Raw genomic sequence first — 12,483 nt, 5'->3', positions numbered from 1 at the left:
TTCTAGTGTTAATAGGGCAGAGAGAAATTTCTTCAACTAATTGGACTGAGAATCACTTTCCTTTTTGGTTTTCTTTTCCAGGATAAAATCTCCCAGAATGTGGGAATCCTAAAGCACCTCCAAATTCCTTCCTTGCTGTCAATGGTGGCACCAGCAACCTTCTTCTTTCATGGTGATTTCATTTTGAAAATGTTCCCAATTTATCATCGAGCTCAGAGATCCTGCCTGGACCACTGGAGCCTGCTTGCTGTCAACAAGGGGGACCTTATCTTTTCAAAACATTTATTTAACCCTTTGTCTTACAGCCCATGGAACAATGGAAGCTGGGATTGTACAGGAACATCACCTCACTGAGCTGAGCTCTCCCCGGAGACTGAAATAATTTTCCCATCTTGATGATTACTCACCTCAGAGCCTGCTCACTGTCATGACACAACATTATTGTACAGAAGGATCCTGTGAGACCAGGCATTTAAATGACAGATGAAATTTAAAGTGGACAAGTGCAAAGTGATGCACATAAGGAAAATTAATCCCAGCTACAGGTACAACACGATAGGTTCTGAGTTCAGAGTCATCACTCAGCAAAACAATCTTTTGTGGACAATACATTGAAATTCTCAGTCCAGTGTGTTTACATTTATGTTTATTAAAATAACTTGATATACCATTACTCTTCATCAGATCTAGGCAGTTTACAACAAAAATATAATAGACAAAAAGAACTCCATTTTTCTAATAGGAAAGATACGTTCAATAAAGACAACCACTCAAACACTATGAGGTTCGTAATTGAAATGGAAATACATCTAAAAACATGCCTAAATCGGTACTTGGATGACCTAAAAGACAGGTCGTCCAAATGCCGATAATTGAAACAGGTTTTTAAAATTTTTTTATAAATCTTTATTGATTTTCAAAACTTATAAAAAGTGTAACAATTATACACACAATAATAACAAATAACAACACTCAGGGCTCCTTTTACTAAGGTGTGCTAGCGTTTTTAGCACATGCAGGATTTTAGCGCACAATAAACTTGCGCTACGCTTCTAGAACTAACGCCAGCTCAATGCTGGCGTTAAAATCTAGCGCATGTGACAATTTAGCGCATGCTATTCCGCGTGTTAAGACCCTAATGCACCTTTGTAAAAGGAGCCCTTAAATTCATGCAAACATCTGAAACAAATTACCCCCTCCCCCTCCCTTTCCCTCCCTCCTTACCTGGATGTGTGTAAAAATCAAATAAATCCAGGAACTAAGGATTTAATCTTTCTATTGCTTGACAAATACCTCCAATGGACTCCAAATTAGAGAATGACACGGGGAAAAAATTTGTCCTCCTCACTGTGCTGTCCTCATGACCACCAACCCTGTCCCCGCACCGTCCCCGCGACTACTGTCCCTGCAACCACTGACCCCGCCCCATCCCCGCAGCATCCATTCAAGCCTCAGTACTGCAATATTTAGCTTATTCCTTCCTTATAAATCAAAGTTCTGGCTGCTGAACTAGAGAAAGAGATGTTCAGCTGGCAGGGCTTTGTTTATAAATTTTTATCAACACAACTAATATACTACTTTATCCTAAAGTAAAATAAATAAATAAATAAATATAATTTTTTTTTCTACCTTTGTTGTCTGGTTTCTGCTTTCCTCATCTCATCATTCATTTCCTTCCATCCACTGTCTGCCTTCTCTGTCTCTTGCATAAGCTCTGTTACTGTGCCTCTCTCTTCCATCTCTCCCTCCACCCCCACCACCACCCCAATTGGTCTGCCACCCATCTTCTTCCCTCCGCTCCCCCCATAATCTGGAATCTCTCTCTTCCCCATTTCACTTCAGCGTCTGTTTCTCCGCACCCCACCTTCCCCAGTTCCCTTCAGCATCTGTTCCTCCCCACCCCACCTTCCCCAGTTCCCTTCAGCATCTGTTCCTCCGCACCCCACCTTTCCCAGTTCCCTTCAGTGTCTGTTCATCTGCACCCCACCTTCCCCAGTTCCCTTCAGCATGTGTTCCTCCCCACCCCACCTTCCCTAGTTCCCTTCAGCATCTGTTCTTTCTACCCTACCTTTCCTCCCTTTTTCCCTCCCTGCTCCTTACCTTCGCCGTAGGCAATTTCTCTTAAAAGTGCTTCCTACCAGCAGCCAGAGCATGAAATTGCGTGTGGCTGCAAGAAAGGTAATTTCTGATGCAACTTCCGGTTGCATCAGAGATGACCTCTAGGGCAGCCACACACAATTTCAACATTCTGACTGCTGGTAGGAAGCATTTTTAGAGAAATTGCCTGCTGCGAAGGTAAGGAGCAGGGAGAGAGATGCTCAGGCGGTGGCAGCGGCGATTTGGCTCAGGCAGTGGCGGTGGCGAACAGGATCAGGAGGGAGGGAGATGCTTGGGCGGTGGCGGTGATTGGGCGGTGGTGGTGATTGGGCGGTGGTGGCTATCAGTATGGAGGGAGGAAGCGCGATCGGTGACTGCGTGCGTTCCCTCCATTCACTGCGGAGACAAGGCCATTCACCGCTCCACAGGGCAGTGAATGGCCTTCTCCCCGTACCCATGGCGACCACTTCTTTTCTATCCCCCATTTTGGTGGATTACCCGCGGCTAGCCGCGGGTAACAGCCACCGTGTCATTCTCTACTCCAAATCTCTCTGAACCTTTTACTATTTCCAGATTGTTCTGCTATCATCCTTTCATATCTATAGTATAAACACAATGTTTCCCACCAAAAAGAAAAATTCAACCTATCCCAATTTTTCCAATTTCTAGTTATTCTGGATATGCTCAGTATCAAAATGCCTAGTTACAGTAAGGCCAACAGAATACTAGGCGATACATGGAAAACTTTACGGTATGTAAGCAATTTAACGACTATTCCAATTTACAAATCTACAAGTCAATCTATATGTGTAAACTCCAAGATTCAAATTGGCGGAGAAAGGCTAGTCTGGAAGCATTGGATGATAGCAGGAATACGTATATTGGATGATGTTATTTCTAATGGTGCTATGCTTGAATTTTCACAGTTGCAGCATAAGTTTGGACTTAATAAATCAGAAAATTTTAGATGGTTGCAACTGAAGCATACCATTCAGGCGGGGTTCCCTGATTGGAAAAACCTTAATAATCATTATAGTATGGAGTTTCTTTGTTTTCAGACAGACTTCTTGGGTCACCAGGCCGCCCAGTGGTATAAAATATTAAGTGGATTTACTAAAAAGAAATTAAAAACTGGTTTAAGAGATATTTGGAGCATTGAGATTAAGCATGAAATTACTGCATCTCAATAGCCACGAATTTGGTCTTTGAGGATGAAATGTATGGTGTCTGCATCTATGAGACAAACTTGGTTTTTTCTGTTACATAGAGCGTTATGGACCCCTGTTAGGTTGCAAAAATTAGATAGTTCTTTGTCTAATAGATGCTGGCATTGTCATCTAGAAGTAGGAACTTTAGATCATTTATTGTTTCATTGCCCATATATTATGAATTTTTGGAAATCAATTTGGGACCAAATTAATAATTTATTAGATAACCCAGTGGCATTATCTTATGATACTGTGATATTTGGTATGGAAATGAGAGCAAAAAGTCAGATTTCTGTTAACAACAATAAATTATTACTAATAATGACTGGGGTTGCCATTCAGCAAATTACTTATAATTGGAAGGATTGGAAGAGATTAAATTATAACTTTTGGTGGAATTCTTTATGCCATATCTATAAAATGGAAAGATTTATTGCTTTACAAAGGGGATACTTTAAGAAATTTCAGGATGTGTGGAAACCATTAACAAAATATTGTAAGGATTAAGTAAAATTATTTCCCTTTTAATTATCAGTTCAGGATATAGGGATGGGGTATTTTTATTATTACATATATTATATAATAATGGAAGATATGGATGGGAGGGATGGGAAAGGGGAAGGAATAAAAATTTATATAATGTACCAATGATTGTTTATAAGTGATATATTTATTGTTACTGTGAATGAATATATTTTACACTTAATGTAATTTTGAAAATGAATAAAGAATATTAAAAAAAAACAAAAAAAAACAACAATTTCTAGTTATTAATTGCATGGCCACCCCAGTCATAAGAAGAAGTCTGTTTTGATGTTTGTCAATTGGAGTATTAAGTTTCAACAATGTCCCGAATAAAACCACGTCATAAGACAATGGAATAGAGACACCTAATACCATATTAATTTTGTCCCAAATTGACTTCCAAAAATTATCAATGGACAATAAAATAGCAGATGGTCCAATGTCCCTAGTTCAAGTTGACAGTGCCAGCATCTATTAGACTTTGAATTATCCAACTTTTGTAAATGAACTGGGATCCAAAATATTCTATATAACAAAAAGAACCAAGTTTGTCTCATAGATGTTGATGCTGTACATCTTATTCTCCAAGTCCAAATCCATGGCCATTGCGTAGCAGAAATATGCTGCTTTGTTTCTATACTCCAAATGTCTCTTAAGCTTGTTTTAGGTTTTTTCGCCAAATATTCAGATATTAATTTATACCACTTGGCAGTCTGATGCCCTTGAAAATCTGTCTGGAAACATAGACCCGGCAAGCTGTACTGATTTTTTAAGTTGCGCCAATCAGGGAACCCTTTCTGAATGGCCTGCTTCAACTGCAACCATTTATAACCTTGAGACTTTGATATACCAAATGATTGTTGTAACTGTAATAAATCTACCATTTTCCCATTCGAAATTACATCATTTAGAGTACACATGCCTGCCTGCAACCAATGTTTCCAGAGGATTTTAGACTCGCCAATTTATATATTGGAATTCAACCATTGGGATTGACATCTGGTTTGCTGCATCGGCACAGGAGTTAAAGCATCTATAAATTTTAACGTAATCCATCTTGAATGAAAAATAATATTGTCCTTATATATTCTAGGAAGCTTGATACTTAAAATATGACTAAGATGAAGTGGGTAAACTGCATACATTAACACCTTGTTCTTACAAAAATTTCATAAGTAATCTTATCCTCGATTCTCAGCGACGCCACCTCCCACTCAGCGTTCACTCATAGTGGGTGGCTTTATGCCTCAAATCATCAGCTTTTCATAATTTATAACGTTCTATTTAATTGTTTGTACAATAAGTACTTAGCTGTATGGTCTTAAATCAGATGGGGGAGATATACCGACATGTTTCACCCATGTGTTTCCAACGGTTTCTTCAAGGCTAATTTTGTAAGAACAAGGTGTTAATGTATGTAGTTTACCTTCTAGCATACACAAGGTGCTTGACTGAGTATTATTTTATTCTTAAATATTATATAAAGAACTAGTCGTTAAGCCCGTTACATTAACGGGTGCTAGAATTTATGTCTGTCTGTATTTTTCTTTCTGTCTCTTTCCTCCCTCCATTTCCCTGTGTAGCGCTATCTCTGCTTTCTTCCTCAGTCTGCACTCTCAAGCTGTAACATTACTGCTTAGCTTTTTCTCCCTGCAAGCATCTCTGCTCTCTTTCTCATCCCCAGTCTCTTTGCTATTTTTCTCTTCTTGCAGGGGTCTCTGCTCTCCTTTCTCTATATGTTCCTGATTCCTGCAAACTTCTGTTTTCTCTGTATGCTCTTGATCCTGTGTTTCCCTGTAGGTGTCTTTTCCCTTTTTTTTTAATTCCTTCTTCATGTATGGTTGATTTATTAAAAGTTTTTTTATTTTTCCTATTTGTTGCATGCCTGTCTCCTTGGCCGCTGTATGTTTCTAATTTTTTGCTTTGTGTGTTTGTTTGTGTTTTTTTGCTGATTGTCTACTTGGTCGCTGTCAGTCTGTCTGTCTCATTGGCTGCTGTATGTCTGTATGCCTTTTTTTCAGTCTAACTCCTTGGCCACTGTATGTCTGGAAGGTTTTTTTTCCTGAATTTATCCTTGGGCATTGTAATTTTTATTTTTTTCTGTTTGTCTCCTTGGCTGTTTGTATTTTTTTGCTGTCTCTCTGTCTGTCTACTTGGACGCTGTATGTAAGTATGTCTGTCTCCTTGGCTGCTGTATGTCTGTTTATCATTTTTTTTTCCTGTGTCTCTCTCTCCTTGTCCTCTGTGTTTTGTTATTTTTTCAATCTGTCTCTTTAGCCCCCTGTCCTTCTGTGAGTGTCTGTGTCACTCTCTCTCCTTGTCCTCTGTGTTTTGTTATTTTTTCAATCTGTGTCTTTAGCCCCCTGTCCTTCTGTGACTGTCTGTGTGTCTCTCTCTACTTGTGCACTGTTGTTTGTTTGTTTTTTTCAATCTCTCTTTAGCTCCTGATCCCCTCTCACTGACCCTTGCGCGACTGCATGTAATTCCGGTTAGGTTTCCATGGCAACCCTGCTCGCGGGTCTGTGAGTGTAGGGCCGTTTTGTCGGGTCTGGCGGCGCCGGGTTGGGAAGAGTCCTGGCTCCTTTTTTGGTTTGGGCCCGTGCAGAGGGGCTCAACAGCGCACAACCACCTTTCCTTCCCTCCCTCCATCAGGTGCAGTGCAGCTCCACCAATGTTAAAAGCAGCCGCGTCGAAATCGGAACCCTGCCACTGCCGTAGCACTTTCCCCTCTGCCTTGGTCCCGCCCCTTCTCTGACATATGGGACCGCGGCAGAGGGAACTTGTTACGGTGGCGGCAGGGCTCCAATTTCAAAGCAGCTGCTTTTAACATAGGCGGAGCTGAACTGTACCTGATGGAGGAAGGGAAGGAACGGTGGGGCAAATTTGGTCAACGGCAGGAATTGTTTGGCGGACCAAGCACCGTGAAACCGTGAGGAAGGCCGCCGCAGCCTCGCAGCTAGGTAGGGGGACAACAATGGCGCTTATGCTCAAGCCCCCGCCACAGCTCCTCTCTCGATCCTGGTGCGGTTCGAGAGAGGATTCGTGGCGGCGGCTTGAGCATAAGCGCGATTGTTGTCCAAGTTGCCGAGTTTGGTGACGTAAACCCGCGCATGCGCACTAAAAAAAACCGGGACGGATCAGGGAACACGTTTTTTTTAGTGATCATGCGCGTCCTACCATTTTATTATATTAGATAGTGTCATAGGTTAATTTATTAAGATGAAGTGGGGCCATAAGATGACTTTCCAGAATCAACCATTCCAGCAGATTCTCCATGAGTTCAGGAAGGATCCAGTACATACCCTGATGCAAAATAAAAGCTTGATGATATCTATAAAAATTTGGAAAATTTACCTCTCCCATAGTTTGAGATTTTTGCAATGATACTAAGGCTATTCTAGGAGTTTTACTAAGCCAAAGAAATTTTAAAAGAATCCCATTTGATTGAAAAGAAATTGGTAACATACTCATCTGGTAACAAACTACAGGCAAGATCATCATTTTGATGGTTTGGACTCTCCCCTCAGCAAAAAGCAATGTTACTTACCGTAACAGTTGTTATCCAGGGACAGCAGGCAGCTATTCTCACTAGTGGGTGATGTCTTCCGACAGAGCCCCGATACGGACATCTCACAAGCTTGAAGAAACTCAGAAGTTTCGAGATGCCCGCACCGCTCATGCGCCAGTGCCTTCCTGCCCGATGGTCCGGGCGTGTCTCCTCAGTTCAGGTAGCTAGCAGAGAAGCCAACCCAGGGGAGGTGGGTGGGACATGAGAATAGCTGCCTGCTGTCCCTGGATAACAACTGTTACGGTAAGTAACATTGCTTTATCCCAGGACAAGCAGGCAGGTATTCTCACTAGTGGGTGACCTCCAAGCTTATCTCAATGCGATGGTGGGAGAGTTGGCAACTTAGGAGAATAAATTTTGTAACACTGTTTGGCCAAACTGTCCATCCCGTCTGGAGAAAGTGTCCAGACAATAATGAGAGGTGAAAGTATGAACCGAGGACAAAGTGGCAGCCTTACAAATCTCCTCAATCGGTGTCGATCTGAGGAAGGCTACAGAGGCCGCCATTGCTCTGACCTTATGGGCTGTGACCTTACAGGGAAGTGGTAATCCAGCCTGGGCATAGCAAAAGGAGATGCAAGCCGCCATCCAGTTTGAGATGGTACGCTTCGATACAGGTCGTCCCAACTTGCTTGGATCAAAGGAGACGAAAAGTTGAGGAGCAGTTCTGTGAGGCTTGGTGCATTCTAGGTAGAAAGCCAAAGCACATTTACAGTCCAGAGTGTGAAGAGCTGATTCTCCAGGATGAGAATGAGGCTTTGGAAAAAAACACAGGAAGAACTATGGGTTGGTTGAGATGAAATTCAGTGACCACTTTAGGCAGGAATTTCGGATGAGTGCGAAGGACCACCTTGTCATGATGGAATACTGTGAAAGGTGGATCCGCCACTAAGGCCTGAAGCTCACTGACCCTGCGAGCAGAAGTGAGGGCAACCAGAAAAACTACTTTCCAAGTGAGAAACTTTAGTGGAGCCTTGTTGAGAGGTTCAAAAGGAGGTTTCATAAGTCGAGAAAGGACAACGTTGAGATCCCAAACCACTGGAGGAGGTTTGAGAGGAGGATTGACATGGAAAAGTCCTTTCATAAATCTGGAAACCACTGGATGAGCAGATAGAAAACCTGAAGTCATAATGCCGCTGTACAGATCCATGGTGAGACCTCATCTCGAGTATTGTGTTCAATACTGGAGACCACACTACCGAAAAGATGTGTTGAGAATTGAGTCGGTTCAGCGAATGGCTACCAGGATGGTTTTGGGGCTCAGGGAACTCACGTATGAAGAAAGGTTAAAAAAACTGAGGATGTACTCACTGGAGGAGCGAAGAGAGAGAGGGGACATGATTGAGACCTTTAAGTATATTACTGGGCGTATAGAGGTGAAAGATGATATCTTCAGTCTTACAGGGCCCTCAGTAACCAGAGGACACTTGCTGAAAATCAGGGGAGGGAAATTTCAGGGTGATGCGAGGAAGTACTTCTTCACTGAAAGGGTGGTGGATCATTGGAACGAGCTGCCTCAGAGGGTAATTGAGGCCAGCAGCGTGTTAGATTTCAAGAGAAAATGGGATATTCATGTGGGATCTCTAGGAGAGTAAGAATCAGGGAGTGGGTCATTGGTATGGGCAGACTCGATGGGCTATAGCCCTTTTCTGCCGTCAATTTCTATGTTTCTATGTTTCTATGTTTCTATAGAGGTTTCCCTTGAAGAGGCTGATGGAAAGCCGCAATAGCACTCAGGTGGACTCGTATGGATATAGACTTGAGGCCAGACTGAGACAGGTGTAGAAGATAGTCCATTACAGAAGATAGGGAGGCTCGCTGAGGCTCCTTAGAATTAGACACACACCAGGAAGAAAATCTAGTCCATTTTTGGGAGTAGCATTGTCGAGTAGCAGGCTTCCGGGAAGCCTCCAAAACATCCCTCACCGCCTGGGAAAACTGGCGAGGAGTTAAGTTGAGAGGAACCAAGCTGTCAGGTGGAGAGACTGCAGGTTGGGATGAAGTAGAGACCCTTGATGCTGAGTAAGCAGTGAAGGAAACACTGGAAGAAGGAATGGCTCCCTGCTGCTGAGTTGAAGCAGAAGGGAGATCCAAGGTTGTCTGGGCCACCGAGGAGCTATCAGAATCATGGTGGCATGGCCGGTCTTCAATTTGACTAGAGTCTTTTGAATGAGTGGAAAAGGAGGAAATGCATACAGAAAGCGAGTTCCCCAATCCAGGAGAAAGGCATCTGCCTCGAGACGCTGAGGAGTGTAGATCCTGGAGCAAAACTGAGGCAGTTTGAAGTTGTGGAGAGCAGCAAAGAGGTCTATCTGAGGCGTCCCCCACTGTGCAAAGATCTGATGAAGGGGCCTGGAATGGAGAGTCCACAGGGACCGGCTCGACGGCCCGAAGCCGGAGCAAAGCCTGAGCTTCCTGAAGAAGAAGGGCGGCCTGAGTCAAGTTGGAAGGATACTCTCTTGGAGGGTGGTCCGGAGGGACCCGATGGAATTGAAGAAAGTATCCTTCCTTTAAGATGGAAAGGACCCAGAGGTAGGTGGTAAAGCCTCCCAACGATGAAAGAAATGATGGAGGCAACCCCCTATAGGAAAAACAGAAGGATGCAGAACGAGGTTGGTTATGCTCCTGGAGAGAGAGTCAAAAAGGCTGAGGAGCCTTGGGGACAGTAGAAGGCTGAGGTTTCTGTTGAGCCTTCTGAGGCGGCTGCCTCTTCGCAGGTTGCCTCGCAGCTGGAGCCTGCCTTGGAGTGTAACGCCGCTGATAGATCAAGGGCGGTCTAGCAGGACGAGACTGTTGAGGCTTAGGCTTGGGCCGAAGAATGGACTGAAAGGATTTTTCATGATCAGACAGCTTCTTTGTCACAGTCTCGATGGACTCGTCAAACAAATCTGCTCCCGCACAAGGAACATTGGCAAGTCTATCCTGGAGGTTCGGGTCCATGCCAATGGTCCGAAGCCATGCCAATCGACGCATAGCCACAGAACAGGCGGCAGCCCGTGCCGAAAGCTCAAATGCATCGTAAGAGGATTGCATCAACTGGAGACGTAGCTGGGACAGCGAGGCCACCACCTCCTCGAATTTGAAACGAGCCTGAGACTCAATGTAAGGTGTGAACTTTCGAAGCACAGGCAGGAAGAACTCCAAATAAGTTGCAAAATGAAAAGTATAATTCAGAACTCGGGAAGCCATCATCATGGTATATCCTCCTGCCAAACTTATCCATGGTCTGGCCTTCACGACTCGGAGGCACCGAGGCATACACTTGGGACGGATGAGACCGCTTGAGGGAAGATTCGACCAGCAGGGATTGGTGAGAGAGTTGAGAGCCCTCGAACCCTTTGTGATGAACCGTGCTGTATCGAGCATCCAACTTGCCCGGGACTGCAGGGATGGAGTATGGTGTCTCAAAGCATCTCATAAACGTTTGATCTAGTAGTTTATGCAGAGGCAGCCGAAGAGACTCCGCAGGAGGATGAGGTAAATGCATGGTGTCGAAGTACTCCTTGGAGTACCGAGAACCGGTGTCTAAGGTAATGTCCAGGTCATCCGCCATCTGCCGGAGGAAAGACGAAAAAGATAACTGATCCGCCAGCACAGGCCTCCGAGAAGGACTGGATGAAGTCGAGGCCTCGGGATTCACAGAGACCTGGGATCGACAGGGGGAATAAGAAGTACACAGTTCCTCGTACTCCGGCCCCTGCGGAGGAGACATGTCAGACGAACTGTACCCCATGCGAGGCAGCTTCTTCTGCGGCAAAACTTCAGAGTGCCGCGAGGAGTGCCTTGAAGAATGTCTGGACCGATGCCCCTCTTGGTGTCTGGAGGGGGATCTAAAACGACGATGTTTAGCATGGTCCCCCGACGCCTCAAGCGAGTAGATGGGACTCGAGGCCGTGGAGCGAAGAGGCAGGAGATTCGACGCCTCTTGAGATGCAGTCCAGGCCTGGTATGGAGTGCGGAAGAACTCCTCTTGAGACTTGTGATGCCCAGGGATTCGATTACCCGAAGAGGTATTCCAGCCATCTTCATCTGGAGGCGTGATGGGCTCTAGAGGGGGCATGTCACTAAAGGAGGCCCGCCTCGAGGGACCGGCTGCCACATGCCGCTCCTCCTCGCCAAGCAACGAGACTGACCGGCGAGGAGGAGGAGGAGAGGGCAGTCCGCCCCCCGGAATCGGAAACGGGAGGTCACCCTGGATGGTGGCAATCAACTTAGGCCCCATGGTTTGCATGAGCTCGACAAACTGAGCTTCCAAAAGGGACCGCAACGAAGCCGATATGGAGGGATCCGCACCGAAAGGGGGTCCTCCAGTACGGTCTTCGCGCACCTTCGTGGTCGAGTGCTTCTGCTTGGAAGCTTTCGGCACTTTAATCACCACGGGTGGAATGGTAGAAGGTGGTACCTGATCCGAAGAGACGGAAGGCACCGGCGCCGAAGACGGGGTATAAAACCGGGACAAAGGAAGCCGGCTTCAAGAGACCCGGAGCAGTAGGAGTGGTGGCGGGCTTCGCATGGGCAGGCGAAGCGGCAGCCGAAGTCGAAGCTGAAGGTTCCTTCGCAGCTTCCATTTTGAACATCGACTCCCACAAAAAACAGCGACGCTTAAACGCCCGCGCTGTAAGAGTGGAACAAGGCCGGCGCGATATCGGGAAATGTTCTGGACCAAGACACTGCAAGCAACGTCGATGCGGGTCCGTCAGCGAAATCGCGCGCTGGCACTTGCTACACTTTTTAAAACCGGTAATTGGCCGGGACATAGGCCGAAAAAGCTCCGCCGCGAGATCGAAGGAGCGGGGCCTGAGCCACGCAGCCGACCCGGCCGAATCGCCGGAAGAAATTTTTTTTTTTTTTAAAAAGGAAATAAAAGAAATAAAATACATGATAAGAGTAAAAAGAACTCAAAACCGCGGCAATTAGAAGGCAAAAAACGGGAATTCAGTCAGCGCAGAATCGAAGTAAAACTTCTCAGCTCCGCGGAAAGAAAAGAACTGAGGAGACACGCCCGGACCATCGGGCGGGAAGGCACTGGCACATGCGCGGTGCGGGCATCTCGAAACTTCTGAGTTTCTTCAAGCAAAATATGCT

At 45.2% G+C, this 12,483-nt stretch overlaps 1 long non-coding RNA gene across 1 annotated transcript in view; it reads left to right on the top strand.

Moving 5' to 3' along the window:
- LOC117345804 overlaps positions 1-953 on the top strand; it is a 29,244-nt gene extending 28,291 nt beyond the window's left edge. The window contains exons 2-3 of the long non-coding RNA XR_004536512.1: positions 82-172; positions 306-953. This is a non-coding gene — a long non-coding RNA (uncharacterized LOC117345804). The remainder of the gene's footprint in view (positions 1-81; positions 173-305) is intronic.
- Positions 954-12,483: the final 11,530 nt, after the last annotated feature.

Source organism: Geotrypetes seraphini, chromosome 11, assembly GCF_902459505.1.
Source record: "Geotrypetes seraphini chromosome 11, aGeoSer1.1, whole genome shotgun sequence".
In the NCBI taxonomy this organism is placed as follows: Eukaryota; Metazoa; Chordata; class Amphibia; order Gymnophiona; family Dermophiidae; genus Geotrypetes; species Geotrypetes seraphini.
The sequence above is the reverse complement of the archived record's forward strand: the minus strand, read 5'-3'. Positions and strand labels throughout refer to the sequence as shown.